This window comes from Lipophrys pholis (assembly GCF_963383615.2).
Source record: "Lipophrys pholis genome assembly, chromosome: 20".
NCBI lineage: Eukaryota > Metazoa > Chordata > Actinopteri > Blenniiformes > Blenniidae > Lipophrys > Lipophrys pholis.
The window spans coordinates 11,860,936-11,875,706 of record NC_137648.1 but is presented as its reverse complement, the minus strand read 5'-3'; the positions used below and the strand labels follow the sequence as shown (position 1 = coordinate 11,875,706).

At 40.8% G+C, this 14,771-nt stretch overlaps 1 protein-coding gene across 1 annotated transcript in view; it reads left to right on the top strand.

The window, feature by feature from the left end:
* The window catches only part of LOC308125491 (disks large-associated protein 1-like), a 60,844-nt gene that overhangs the window by 22,735 nt on the left and 23,338 nt on the right, over positions 1–14,771 (top strand). Inside the window, exon 2 of the mRNA XM_080489305.1 lies at positions 10,598–10,683. The gene's annotated coding sequence lies outside the window, so the exon portion shown is untranslated. The remainder of the gene's footprint in view (positions 1–10,597; positions 10,684–14,771) is intronic.

Sequence of the window (14,771 nt, the reverse complement as noted above, 5' to 3'; positions counted from 1 at the left end):
GGTTTTTGCTCTCTGCGCTGATGCTCATATCATCACAGATGGGAAGCTTTGAATGCGTGGCGATGCCCGTTTGACTGACCTGGATCCGTGGAGCAGTATGTCAAAATGTCTGAAAACACAATAATCTCTTTGCTGATTAAAAATAGCTGCCGGGCAACCGGATGAAGGTTGAGTATTAGTCAACACTGCTTCACTGGTTTCAAACAACCTGTTGGACACCATCTATCACCAAGAATTGAACAAGATAAACAGTAAAATCACACACAACAAAAGTGGGCTGTTAAACGGTGGGATGTCGGATTACTTCAAAAAGAGGTCAGTTTTACTGTTAACCCAAGTACAGCAATTCAAAAACAGTTGCAACGGGTTCACAGGAGAGGTGTAAGAAAAAAAAAAAAAGATAAGTATTGTTATATTACAAAACACAGTGTATTTTTGTATGTGGATGAAATAGCTGATTACAACAACCCTGATGGATAAACAGGGAAAGGGTTTATATTTGTCTACTGAAGTGAATGGGTGCTATAAAACTATGTTAGAAGCTTGTTTAATGTTGGGTCGATGCTGATTTTTGATACTTGACGGTGATTGTGGAAAAGCCAGGGGGAGCTTTACTGTGTTGTTTGTATAAAAATATGTAATTTTTACAATAAAATTTAGAAAAATATAATTTTAGAATGTTACCTTGGTTACAGTATATCAAATGTTATCATGGATTGTTAAATTGTAATTCCGTCACTCTGATATGCACACGTTTTCGATGAAGTTGTAGAGACTCTTTCCAGATTTGATGCATTTAATCTGCCCTCTCTTACTCTTGACAGAAAAAAATGTCCATCTTCTGCTTACAACCAGCTATTCACAAATTTTGTACACAAGCCTGCAGTGTAAAATCTGCTTTGTATTTTGCAGCTCTTCATTTCACAGTGCCAGCGGCTGCATTTAACCACCTCGAATTGTTAAAGAGATTCTCACAACGTTGGAATTGATATTGTGGAAAGTTGTAGTGTCTCACCCGTCATCTTCTGCCCACTGCTTGCTCTCACACTCTCATCCATCCTGTGCTTTGTGCTTGTTTCTGGTTCAGGAGTGTGCTGCTTTTTGAAATTGTGCCATGCGTCTATCTTGACATGCAGTATTGAAAATGTAAAGTGCCACAAGGGGAGGGGAATAGCAGAAGACCAGAGAAACGCGAACAAAGAGGATAATCAGGGTGAAGAAAAAGCATCATCATACCACCACCATCCAACTCATCAACTCCCTTCTCATTTTCTCCCAGATCTCATTATTCATTCCTCCAAAGAGCTGGAGAGCTTGACGCTACAGGGCACACACATTAAAACATTTAAAATATGACCCACAATCAATGGAAGTCCTAAATAGCAGCAGCTGCGTCTGTTAAAAGAGAGAAGAAGAAGAAGAAAAAAAATCTCATAACTGTTTTTCTTTTCTTTTCACTTTTCTGGCTTCTGTCCAGGACTTTCAATCAATTCCTTCACAGTGAGAACTCGGAAAGAAATTGAATTTGGTCCTGGGCGTTGGACCGCAGTTTCTTAATTGGCACAGGATTAGTTCACATTGATTTGGCCTGATTGGAGTCCCTAGCTTGTGTTTCCACTTAATCACTGAGCGCACCCTTCGCTTTAACCACTATTTGCATGCACCCTTCCTCTCGGCTCATGTCAGTCACTCACAGCCCATAGCAACCTCTTGAATTTGCATGAAATCCCTGGCATGGACTTCTGCTGTGCAACTCCTGCTTCCGCTGCCGCAGCACACCTACTATACGGTGTTGATCAGATTTCTTGGTGCTATTATTACAGCAGTGTCTTGAATGGCAAAGAGCTTATGCTCTGCCAGGTCTAGAAAATTGCCCCCTGGTTACAGAAAATGTTCTGATAGATCACTGCTGTTATTCTGACTGAGCAGTGGAGAGCGATGGAGTGAGAGAAGGAGCCATGGAAAGATGGAGAGGGATTGTCTCCAGGGGAGATAAAGTGAGGACAGGAAAAGAACACCGATTATGCATGAGGGAGAACAAAAGAGTGGAAGGGAGTAAAAAAAGATCACAAATAAGGTTGTGGGAGCAATACGCTTGGAATGGGTGCGGCAGAGAGAAGATAAGGAAGGGAGACAGTTATGAATGGAGAGGCAGACATGAGTGGAAATGGATTTGGAGCTGTGACAGTGCTCTGATTTTTAACAGTGCACTTTCTGCTTCCAACCCTTCTCACAGCTCCGACGTTGGAAGTTAATTTATCAGGCCGCATTCTATTTCCTGTGATATATGGAAATGCACAGCATTTTGGTGCCGTACTGTTCAGGCTCGTGTATCCCTTCACTAATATCATCAAGCAGATTATGAGCGAGGGAGTTGATATGACATGCGTTAGTGATGGGCATGTCCCTGGATTCAGGATGTGTCACCGGAATGATTAGATTTGATTGCAGGGTCTGTGACACTCTCCAGATGGGGATTTCTGGTCAGGTAATGTCACACTGTCAGAGCTTACGCGGGCCCCAAAAAAAAAAAGGAAAAAAATCCTAAGTGAACGCACAATCTTTGACAATTTAGATTAAAAAATGTGGGTCGTCTAAGCTAATTCAATCAGAGTTGTCAGCGTGGGGCGAGGAGATCACAAAGCTGACGGGAGCTAATGAGGAACATTTATTTCTTTGCTTGCCTTCAGTCTGACAGTTTTCCACGATTAGCATATATCTTGTTGGAGAGGTGAACTGTATGGCATAGAAGGTTAACGATGAAAACAACAATACATTGCTGAAGGGAGAGCGTAAGCAGACACAAAGCAACAGTCTGACGGTAAGAAGGCTTCTCTCAGTCCTCCGCCTCTGCACCGAGTCAGGTTGTAAGGTGGAAAACACTATAGGCCGACTCTGTAGATATCACATTAGTATTTATTTCTTTTCAGGGCTCAGTAACAGCCACACAGTCAGACATAATGCACCATATGTCCCCTTTACTGTTTCACTACATTCACACCACAGGCGGTCACTATCAGTGCCAAATTTGCAGCTTATGTGTGATTGCTTTGGCTGTTGTCCATATGTATTTTAGGATGTAACCCATATTCTGTTCTAATATAAACCGACAATGATGTCAAAAAGACGAATGCACACAGAGCGACGGTGACAGAAGTTATCGCATCTCATGTTGTACATTCAGTGTGCCTCCTCTCTCGCTCTCCATATATATTCTGATGGTCAGATCTGTTGTTCCTTGTCAAAACATTTTTCTATATGGTCTTGCTTATTTCCAAATATTTCATGCAGTAATTGTCAGAGGTTTTTGGTTCATTAATTTTTGGCTTTAATGCACGACCGAATACATATATATTACATTATTCTGTAACACAATAATGTCACTTGTTTCAGTGATCACATCACTTTGATTGAAAGACCAACAACGATGTGCATCTGAAACGGTCATATCAATAACAAACAACAAAGAAAACCTTGATCATTTCCCCCAAATTTACATCTTTATCAAATTCTCTCAGTGGTTTGGTCCACGGCTATTCCAAAACTAGAATGTGTATGCACACATAAGCCGTTGGGTAAAGTACAGTATGTGTGTTTGAATTTGTTGATAGGTGAATGTGAATAACGGTAAACAGAGCCATTTATTATTTATACCAACTACTTGATTGTTGCAAAGGTTCTTTATTCCTGATGGATGGAAAATTGTATTACTTCCATGGAAGGCTAGTATTTAACAATATTGTGATGATTTTCAACACTGTAACCATATCCATTTCAATCATATTATCGTGCTGGTATTTTATTTCACGATCCCAAATGTGTGGCAGTACTGAGAGTTAATAAAAAAAAAATACTGTTGTTGTAGTGCATAGAAGAAAAAAATCTCTGTTTGTGTTGCGTGCGTTGCTTAATTAATGGATGAAACACGGCAGGCAGGCTCATTATTACACAAACCAGCACAAAACTTTGACAAGACTTCCGAAGGAAGTAGGACATAAACTGCATAAATGACTTTGAATTTGATGAGGAGAATAATGTACTGAAAAGACAGCTGGACCCTGTTTTCCCTATAGTTGTTTTTCCATTTCGTGGTCTTTCCTGGCAGAAGCATGTTTACTGTAATAAAGTGCACAAAAGTAACATCTTGTGTATGCGGCTCTTATTATGAGAGGAATCAGTTCAAGGAATTTTTGGATTTTCTGCCAGCATTCAACAAGCAACAGGAGAGGCCTTGAAACAAGGAAAACACAATGTGAGGGCAAAAATCTGCTTTCAATGCAGAGTGATTGATAACACAAACACTTTTCTCTGAAGAAACAAACATTTACAGTTTGAATTTATTTATTTATTTATTTATTTATTTATTTATTTATTTATTTATTTATTTATTTTACAGAGAAAGGTCCGTCCCGAATCCCTGACCGTCTAGGAAAGTGAAATGATGGAGGACACGGCTGCTTAGGGTGGAAAAACTGAGAAACAGAACAAAACACGGCAGTAGAACCCTACATACACTCCTCTACTAACAGCTATCAACATACATGAAGGAACGCACGGGTGAGAGACAGGACTGACTAAAGTATAGTCACCAGAAGGGTCAGAGGCCTGATGGAAATGGGCCCAAACCAATTTTTTTCTCCCTGTCGTTCTTAAAAAGTTTCCTGTCCACACGGCATCGGTGAAAGAAACATCTGCGTCTATGCGACGCCATGAAAACCACCCAAAATGATGTAGTGCATACACCAGGCCTTAACGTAGCGCTGTAACGCTGTCACAGAAATACACCAAAAATGTAGAAGAAGACAAGGAGTATACAAAAAACTGCAAAATCGACAAATCCGATATATTGCCTTATTAAACTAAATGGCATCATTAGCTTCTGCGGCGCGATCTGGAGCATGTAGTCCACCATTGTTATTGTTGTTAAGTGACATAATCATTTTCAGCAAATGTGTGTCTTTCCATATGTCAACAACGCAATGGTGGCATTTTAAACTTTCTCCACTCTGAAACCAGTTCTCCAAACAACTCCATTTTTGTTCTCCCGAAACGCTGCGCCGTGAGGACGATTGTCCAAAAACGATAGTTGCATGAAACGGCCTTGTCAGGTGGACAAGGCCTATGACGGAAGAGAGATCAGAGGCTTTAGCTTCCCAAAGGGTAGAGAAGAGTGACACATCGGTATCCATCAGTCCTGCAGCTTATCCAGGTGAGACTCGTCCGACACGTTGGAAAAACAAAGATTGAGGAGGAAGGCAGAAGGTGTTTTATTTGTTTCTAGCGGGGATATTAAGACAAAATGTTCAAAATACCAAAAATGGGGTCTTGGAAAGCATTCAACTAAAGCATCTGTTGCACTGAGCTGGATTTCATTGTAGGAACACATTGCCAACACTTTCTGAACTCTCCATCCTGAACCTACTCAAACCTGCGTGTTGTTGATCGGCACGCGCGCCGACGTAACGCACAAAAACACCTGCGTTTTAATAAACGACGACCTGTCATCAGTGTGTGTTCCTCACATTACGGCACTGTGAATTCATTAAGTTTGCCCTTTGGAAGTATAACCATCCAGGTGGGGCGCCGTCAACCGCCCTCCCCACCCCACCCTCCGTCCCCGCCGCCTCTGAATCACACCCTGCATTTCAATTGCAAATGCCGCACGCAGCCCGGTGCCCTTGTAAAAACCCTCAGAAAACACACCTCATTGCATATTCAAATCCACACATCCAGTACATGTCCTCACACACGGCTTCATTTTCCTCTGCGAATGTAGTTTACCTCTGTGTCGCTTGACAGCAGTTGTTAAAAACAAGCCTCTCATGATTAGAGATGTTTCTGCCAGAGGTGGAAACTCCTGGAACTATTTACCCAAATGCTCGAACTGAAGCGAATTACAAGTGAAAGTATGCCATTCGAAGGAGTTCAAGTAAAATGGACTCTAGCAATTTTTTAATCACTGGATGTTGCAGGTTATTGTCAGAATGAGGCATTTCATTCAGTTTGGATCAAGAGGTTATTTCACTATGTGAGTGGAGTCTATTGCAATTTATGATTTTAAAAGTATTGAGGTAGGTTGCATTGTCTAAATGTTAAGATAAATGATAAATGAACACTGCCTTATTACAGTAATTCAAGTGTTTTTATTATTTCTTTCACCCACGGGTTTGTGCACAAAGACTGTCAAAGTAGCAAGAAAAAACAAAAAAGGCATAAGAGAGGAAATACAGCTTCAGATGGGTAACCTGGTTTGCTTAATCACCCACGATCTATTCAAAATGTGGAATTATTTTAATCACACTGAGATTTGGGTGTATTTTGAATCGGATTAGTGTATGTTTTTCTGCGATGATGAGAGATGAGATTCTACTAGTTCACATCTTTCTCAATGTCCATGCGTTCTTCCTTGACGTGGCGCGTCGACGTGGACGAGGGGATTTCAAATGACGCCACAGCGTGTGCTGAGCGGACGGGGTTTGCAGTGATGGGATGAACTCTGATAGAAGAGGATGGGTAAGAGAAGGCCACAGCGCGGCCGTCTGGTTTCAGGAGGAATGTCGGTTCAAAGTGACCCGGGGCGGTCTCACCGAGTCATCACTAGTTTACATGTAAGTGTGTGTGTACGCGGTGGGAGGAGGGGAGGGGTTAGAGGCTCCTGTGGACTAGTGAAGCTAAATCTAAATCCCCTCCTCCTTTCTGTCAATAATTCTCAGCCTTTTCACAGCCCCTCTAATCCTCTTTCTGATGTGACTCACCTCTATTTATCACCGGCGTGCCTGCGTGCCTCAAACAATCAGGCAAAAGTGCACCAACTGTCCATTTATGCTTGTATGTGTATGAGTGTCTGCACATGCATGACTTTTCGATCTGTACTGATTTTGATCTTCAGATGAGGGTGTGTGTGTGTGTGTGTGTGTGTGTGTGTGTGTGTGTGTGTGTGTGTGTGTGTGTGTGTGTGTGTGTGTGTGTGTGTGTGTGTGTGTGTGTGTGTGTGTGTGTGTGTGTGTGTGTGTGTGTGTGTGTGTGTGTGTGTGTGTGTGTGTGTGTGTGTGTGTGTGTGTGTGTGTGTGTGTGTGTGTGTGTGCACTCTGCTCAGATAAGAACTCGCACAACAACTTGAGAGATGAATGATACTATGAGCTCTTCCTTCACAAATTCCATCTTTGTCTCGAATACGCATCGACTTCAGATCTGCCGCCAACTAGTGTGAAGTCATGCTGCTGTAAAAATGTAATAAAGCATGGAGATAATCACAGCTGAAGTCTGAATAATGGCTCTGGATAATAGATGTGTGCAACACTAGTGTAAAGATTATGCATCATGCTGGCCAGGCAGGCAGCCTACTTGTGCTGCTGCTGCTGCTGACTCAGTGCAGGCAGAGCTGGGGCTTTGTGGGTTAATGCAGCGGGGCCGCGGGCTGATCCACGCTCCATCCTCATCTGCCAAAACTTCAAAGGATGCCCCAACAGAGTCTAAATCGCCATCTCCTCCAGTCCCGGCTTCGCAGAATGCTTCCCCTCCCCTTTGGTGCACAGGTCAAACTCAGCCTCATCTTTTATGTATCGCTTACCCTGCTGATTGCGCTCCGAGAGATTCATGAATCCAGAGGGGCCCATTTCCGTATCACAATCCAGCATATGACTTTTCTTTTTCCTGTCATTTATTAGTTCTTGTTTTATTCCTTCAGGGTTTTTTTGTGTTCTTGTTTCCATTCCTCTTTCTCTCCTCTGTCTCGTACGGTTTTCTCTTCGCATTCCTGACTTATTTTGCATAGGATGTCACAATAATTTCCACTTTTGACAGGTCTGTTTTTCCCTTTTTTGCTATTTATTGTGCACAGTTGAATTATTCAGCTTGCAGGTAGTGAACGCAATGAAATGGAGAGCTCTTGTTTAATCGCAGGGCATCTCTAGAGACTTTTTCAAGTCAAATCTTCAATTTATAGAAAATTTTACGGCATTCTTCTTTATACATTTGGTTTGCAAATTATTATTTCTTTGTCTATTCTGTCACATTTCACTGCAAAACAGAAAAATCTGCCACTCTTAAAGCTGGGCTTTCAACCTCCAGTGATACGTTTCATGTATTAATTTATCTCCATAACGTAACTGTTTACTCATTCATGATACATATGTTAATCCTGTTTAGTGTCCCCGCCTCCTCCTCATCTCTCTTTCTGTACCTGTGTTAAGTGATATGTGTGTTACGCACCCCAGCAGAGTGTGAAATTGAATTCTTCCCTGGAGAGCCGACGTGATTGACAGAGACGAGAAGGCATGAGAGATGCAAAGCTTCAGCTTTCACTTAAGTTATCGTCGTGTTTCCTTCTCAATAAAAAGAACACATGGTTGATTTAATGAGTTTTAGTCCTGCTAAATATACTGATACTAAGTTGTATCACATGAGTGATTGTATTAAAAATCAGCATCGTTTTTACATAACCAGATTTCTACATAAACTGCTCCTTTGGATCATTTACATTTATTTGCCTCTTTTGAAACCAACGAACCCCCCCCCCCCCCCCAAAAAAAAAAGACTTTGAGTGGTGGATTTACTTCAAGTGTCCTGCACACAATTCAGTTATGTTCATTTTATTTGTTTATACATGGTATTGTCCTACTCCTATGCCTAAATTACAAAACTGCTATATCCTCCTCTTGGTTGATGTTTGTGTGATGGAGAGCCTGTTAGTTTTATTTCTGGACTCTGAGTGCAGTAAAATAGCAAAACTGTGGGAGGCAGCCATATTGCTTGGGTTTCTTTTTTATTGTCTGCGCACTGTCAACGGAAATGAGCCTCCCAACTTGTTAACTACTGTAGTTCCAGGTTGCATAAACACACACTATGTGGCGAGTGTTTGAGAGTTAGCCGCTGACTGTTGAAACGCTGTGAAATTTTCTCGTGCTGAATGTTGGTTGCATTAAAACGGATCATGTCCGTTTAGAATTCCACCCAGAGACAATGTAGTCAATGCCAGCGGTTTTTAAAAGGGTGTTCTTGTTCTCTTTATTATGCCACCACATAACGAGCGCTTCAAATGGATCCTGATTTTAATAAAATATTTAAAGTCCCACCATGTTCTTCAACATGCGTTTTTTTTTTCCAGCTCGTGTGCATTATCTATTGTAATATCAGTGTTTGAATTACTTTGTGATGATAACGCCCGGGAGACGGTTCAAACCTTTCTCACAGTGTGGCGAGCATTTCCAAGTGCTAAGAGGTAAAATGTTTAAACACAGCATTTATGTTTACACATTTCCTTTTAAAACTTGTGCCTTGGCCTTCAGCACTTTAAACTACAATCGCAGAGCTGCAACAAAGGCAAAATCTGTTTATGCTCTTTGCACATTCACGGCAGGAGTTTTCTGAATATTAAAATCCCCATACAACTTCAACTTGTGTTTTGGGCTGTTTTTTTCTTTTCTTTTTTTCTTTTCACATCAGAATATGTTTAGTTTTTTGGGGTTTTTTTTACCTTTAGTTGGTAGTTTTCTTAAAAATCACATTTCCCTCACTTATTGAATCTTACATTTTTGAGGACATTAAGTAACGTTTTTAACTCATCTCCACTTTTGTTGTTTCTGTGCGCGCGCCTGGATCCTTGTCATATGACGAAAACTTGAAGTCCCCCGGAGCTTTAGTGCCTTCCTCCTGACCTGTGTCCACGCTTGTGTGTGTGCAACCTATCCTAACTAAGTCCCACCTGGCGAGAGTCGGACAGACCACCATCTGTTCTGTGCCCCCACGCTGAACTACCTGCCACCTCCTCTTCATCACCTTCATGGGATATCAGGAAATGGATGCTTGCTAAAAAGCCATTTGCAAACCTAATTTGCAGAAAGTGAGTTTATCCTCAAAAGCATAATAATAAATCTGATGTGAAAGGTTATTAACAAGAATAATTATATAAGATGTGTCTCAGCGCTGGACGCTTCTTACATAAGTATTTCTGCGTGAGAGAAAAGCCATGGACACGATGAAAAGCTGCTGCTGTTTGCTGTAAGATATTGAGAAAAGTGTGTAGTTGCAGCTGCTCTTCGGTTGTTAGGCGTCCTTGCCCTGAGACAAAGATTGGCTTCATTCCCTTTCGAAACACCTCAAGGACTTAACATGCTAGATTTAAATGAGAGCAAATAGGCTTAAAGTGAATTCTGCACATCCCCTCCTTCCTTTCATGCTGCTTCCCGGGAACACAGCTTCCCAAAAGACGGGGTTTAGGATCAAAACCAACATGTTGGTGCTGTGATTTTACAGCTAAACAAAGCAGGGGCTTAGCTGATTATGCACACAGACATTTTAATATTTTCTTAATCCAACCATTTCGGTCAATGAAGACCAAAGTTTTCTTCTTGGGTTTACTTAAAAACAGGAAAAAGCTTGTATCTTCCCCTTTCTGAAGAATGGTGCACCATCCCCCAGCATTTCCCCGGTAATGAAATACAGTTCAGTCTGAAGAGAGTCTAGAAAAAGAACAGGGAGTAACTGCACAGCGTGAGCACACGGCACAAGGGCCAGCACATTACGGGGGCACCATAGGAGAGGTTTAATATGTTGTGATGAATTCTCAACGGCTGAATCTGTCTTTATTCACTTCAAGGTGGAGAAATGCTCACACGCAGACGACGAGGACTATGGAATTAAGCCCCAGGAGAAGAAGATGGCGAAGATGAAACAATAGAGAAGGTAAGCTCCCTCTCTGCCGTCGTACAGCATGTCCCCGCATTGATCGGCTGGTCAGTGACCACTCAGGAAGTGCCCACACTGAGTTACAACGGGAAACCTTGATGTGTATAATAGCAACTTCGAATGCTGACAGTAGTTTCTTCACCTGCTGACTGGCAATTCACTTCTGACCTTTTGAATGCTGCCGTCTGTGCTCCAAATATAACCTCTTAGTGCACATTAGCTGAAACACATCTGTCAAGGTTGACAGGCTGCCGTCAGTAGCAGCAGAAATGAGACGGAAAGATGCACAAATGCAGCAAAAGAAAGTGACAGCAGAGTGAATGGCGGGGAATAGAGGGATGATGGAAAGGTGCGGACACGAGATGAACAAACTGATGGAAAGAAGAAAGTAACTGAGGCTGTTTTTTTCCCTGTTTGTGTGATGATGACTGGTGACAGAGCAGATGGCTGTGATGAGATAAACAGTTTAAAAAAAAAAAAAGTGTACAAAAATGTTTATTAGCGAGTAGAAAGTGCTGAACGTGTTTACTCTGCCAAGCATAAGCCTTTGCACTGGAGCAATGTTGTGTAAACGACGGACAGAAGGGACGGCGAAGGACTTCATCTGACACAAATAAAAACATTAATACTAACCTCATGACCTCACATCATGGTTATCATCATGGTTATCCTTTCACTACTTGTACTTGCTGATGAATGCTGTATAATACATTAATGGTCCATCTCGGTCATGCATTTTACATTTTCGCTCCGGACGAGATGAATATTAAGGTAAACTTCACACAGAGCAGTGACACAATGAATCTGAATTCCTGACCTCGCCTCACGTTTGTGCGTCTCATCTGGCTCATAAGACTTCATGTCTTCCTGTTGTTATCCTGCAGTCACTCATCCGATTCTAAAATGGAGTCTTCCTGTGTAGAGTTTGCATGTTCTCTCTGTGCAGGGGCCGGCACTGTATTTTCCTCCCACAGTCCAAAAACATGCATTTCACTCGAATTTGCCACGGTGTGTGAATAAATGTGCATGCTGTTCAGGGTGCACCCTGCCTTTACAGTCAGCTCAGATCTGCTTCTAATGTTTAAATATTTCCATCTAATAGTGACATATAAATTTGTTCTACATTCAATATCAGTCTACTAAATTACTGTAATTTGTTCAAAGTTAGGTAACACTGCACACTATCTTGGAATCTGCTAATCAATTGGTGATTGAGACATAATTTAATAAAATTGCAACTTTTCCTCATCATTGCATCTTTGTAATGGATTATATAATTTTGGCATTATCTTTAAATAGTGAAGTTATAAAATGGAATATGGCAATTTATGTCTGATGGCAAAAAAAGATTAAAAAAAAAAAAAAAGAAAACTCTATACAACCGTGTAAGTATGAATGGTCTTTCAAAACTGAATGTTTCAAGAAAAAAAGAAAAAAAATACTAATCCCCCCCCTCTGTATTAAAAGCAAAAAAATGGTTTTCATAATAATAGAGCAGCTGTAGCTGAAATGGAAGGAAATCAGCATTGAGTGCTCACTATATTATCATACATGGGATCCCATCTCTGGCTGAGTTCTTGTCCAAGAGCCAACCCTGAAGCCTAAAGTCTGGGGCCAGTGCCAGGGAGCTGGATTTACAGCAAGCACAGATTACCATTTGAAAACGTATCATTGCACTGGCTCGGGTCATCATTGAAGGCTATTTGAAAAGAAGTAATGTTTTTCGCTAACAGTCTTAGCCAATGTGTTGTGTTTCCCAGGGAAGCTTGGAGAGCGAGGGAAGGACACTGCAGCACGGCAGATAAATTGCTTGATAGCTGAGGCTGTATCGCAGTATTCCTGCTGCGCAGTGCCCTCTTCAATTTAACCGTTTTTTTTTTTTTGAAATACGAAAGTCTTGATGTTATCCTGTAGTTACCTCGTATTATCCCCCGGTTTCTAACATGAAGAGACTCTCTCTTGGAGTGTGTTTATGGAGATTATGCAGCAAATGAAAGCATAATTAGAGAGTATCAGATGAGGTAAATCTTGGCCGGTGGGAGGAGGGCTGTGGCGCTGATGCCGACAATCAAAGCCCGACAGAACTGACGCACTGACTTGGGCTCGAAGAAAACCACAGAAGATGATTCACCCAATCAGTGGCTGTAGGTGAGGCATAGTGACAGAAGTGATGACAGAGGTAGACATTCAATACACTACTGACAGAGTTTAGATATGTGAGATGTTCTCCTCCAGCCAAATTAACTCGCAGCGCCTGTCATTGATACTGACACATTAAGAAAGAGCCCAGCCAACGGTACAGTGGAAAGTTATATCATTAATCCCTTCATGTCTTCCACTGCATGCAGCAATGAGGTAACTTGCTGATGGATTTCCATCAAAGACTAATAACTTAAGCATTTTAAGTCTATTAATCTTGCCTGCATTCTTCTCCATTTGTAACACAAACATCTCAATAATGACAAAAACAAACAATGAAGGATGCATTTTGCACAAAAGTTTAGATACATACAGGTTTCCACGTCATGTGAGGGTTCCTACCGCTGCAGCTTTATTTATTTGTTATTTTCCTACTCTTGTTGCTCTTACCATTCTTGTTGTGTTGTTATTTCTGACTGTTTTTTTTTTTTTTCATTAATTCATTTCAGACATGTCAAAACAAAACGTGCGCATGTGCACACTGATCCACCCATATAAATATCCATATATAAACCCTTTGTTGATAACCTTCTCATATAAACAATTTGTATTTTATGAAAAAATTATTTACACCAAATAACTAATCTGTATCCAATTATACCCACACCTAATCATACTTATATACACACGCACACACGAGTCATATGCCTAGTTTAATATGTCTGAAAAGGGGTAGGAAGAAGTAAAACATATTTAATCCTACCCCTTTTGCAATGTTATATAAACAAATTCTGCAATTATCCTCCTGTATTATAACGAGATAGTTTACATATGTAAAGATATGCCGTAATAATGTCATCTAAAATAAATGACCGTTTCTGTGATTCATGTTGTTCAGTCTTTTTTTTGTGCTTTCTTTGCTGTTACTCTTGTACTTGTTGATTTCTCTTGTTGTTTCTGTTGTTATTTATGTGGCTGCTGTTTTTCCGACTTTTGTTGCCGTTACTGTTGTGGTTATTGTTGATGTTGTTTGCGGGAACTGTAATTGTGTTTGTTGCTGACGTTGCTTTTGTCACTGTTGCTCATACCACTGTTGTTACTGCTGTTGTGTTTGTTTCTGTTGATGTTGTTGTTGTTGTTATTTCTGTTACTGCTGTTGCATTCGCTGCAGCTGTGGTAGTTTTTGTACAAAGGATCTTTGTACAGGTGAAGAAGGATCTAACACTGACTGTGTTGTGGAACTTATGCGATTGTTAAATGTAGACAAAGCAGTTGGTATCAACGCAATTCTGTGTTAAATTAAAGTTACGGTACAGCAAACGCTGACTAAACGTTTGGCATCTCTTTTCTTTATGCTGGTGATGAGAAGGAGACATAATGAGGCCTTATTATATTTTATACGTGGCTCTTGCTGCAATGCTCATCTGGAACTGTCTTATCCTCAAGCATCTCCAGTTCATTAATTCATAATAGTACATTTGCAAATGTTGATTAAATTCTTTTTCATACCTTTCAAAGAGTAATTTACGATTATATCTCCTTTCTGCTGAAATGAGACTCCTTGAGCACAGTTCACATCTTGAGCACCGGCTTTGATAGCATCTAATAGAGAATTAAAATCATTTATTATGATGTGTATCACCTCAGCATGCCAGCAAGTTGGAGGTTTTTATCTGTGTGTGTACCTGAGCAATTTATGAAATGCGAAGGTAATTTAACTTGCTCAATGAACGCCACATTTCACAGTTCATTTGGCTGTTCATAAAGCACTCGCCAACAAATCACCTTTAACACTCTCAATGCTTTGTCTCTTATTCAAACACTTCACTGAGCAAGGGCAAATTAAGAATGGAAGACATTCATATAATGTGGAGAGTACAAACAGTAATTTCAGCGTATCAGCTCGATTCTCATCAGATCTCTACCAATATTACGTTTCAAGTGAC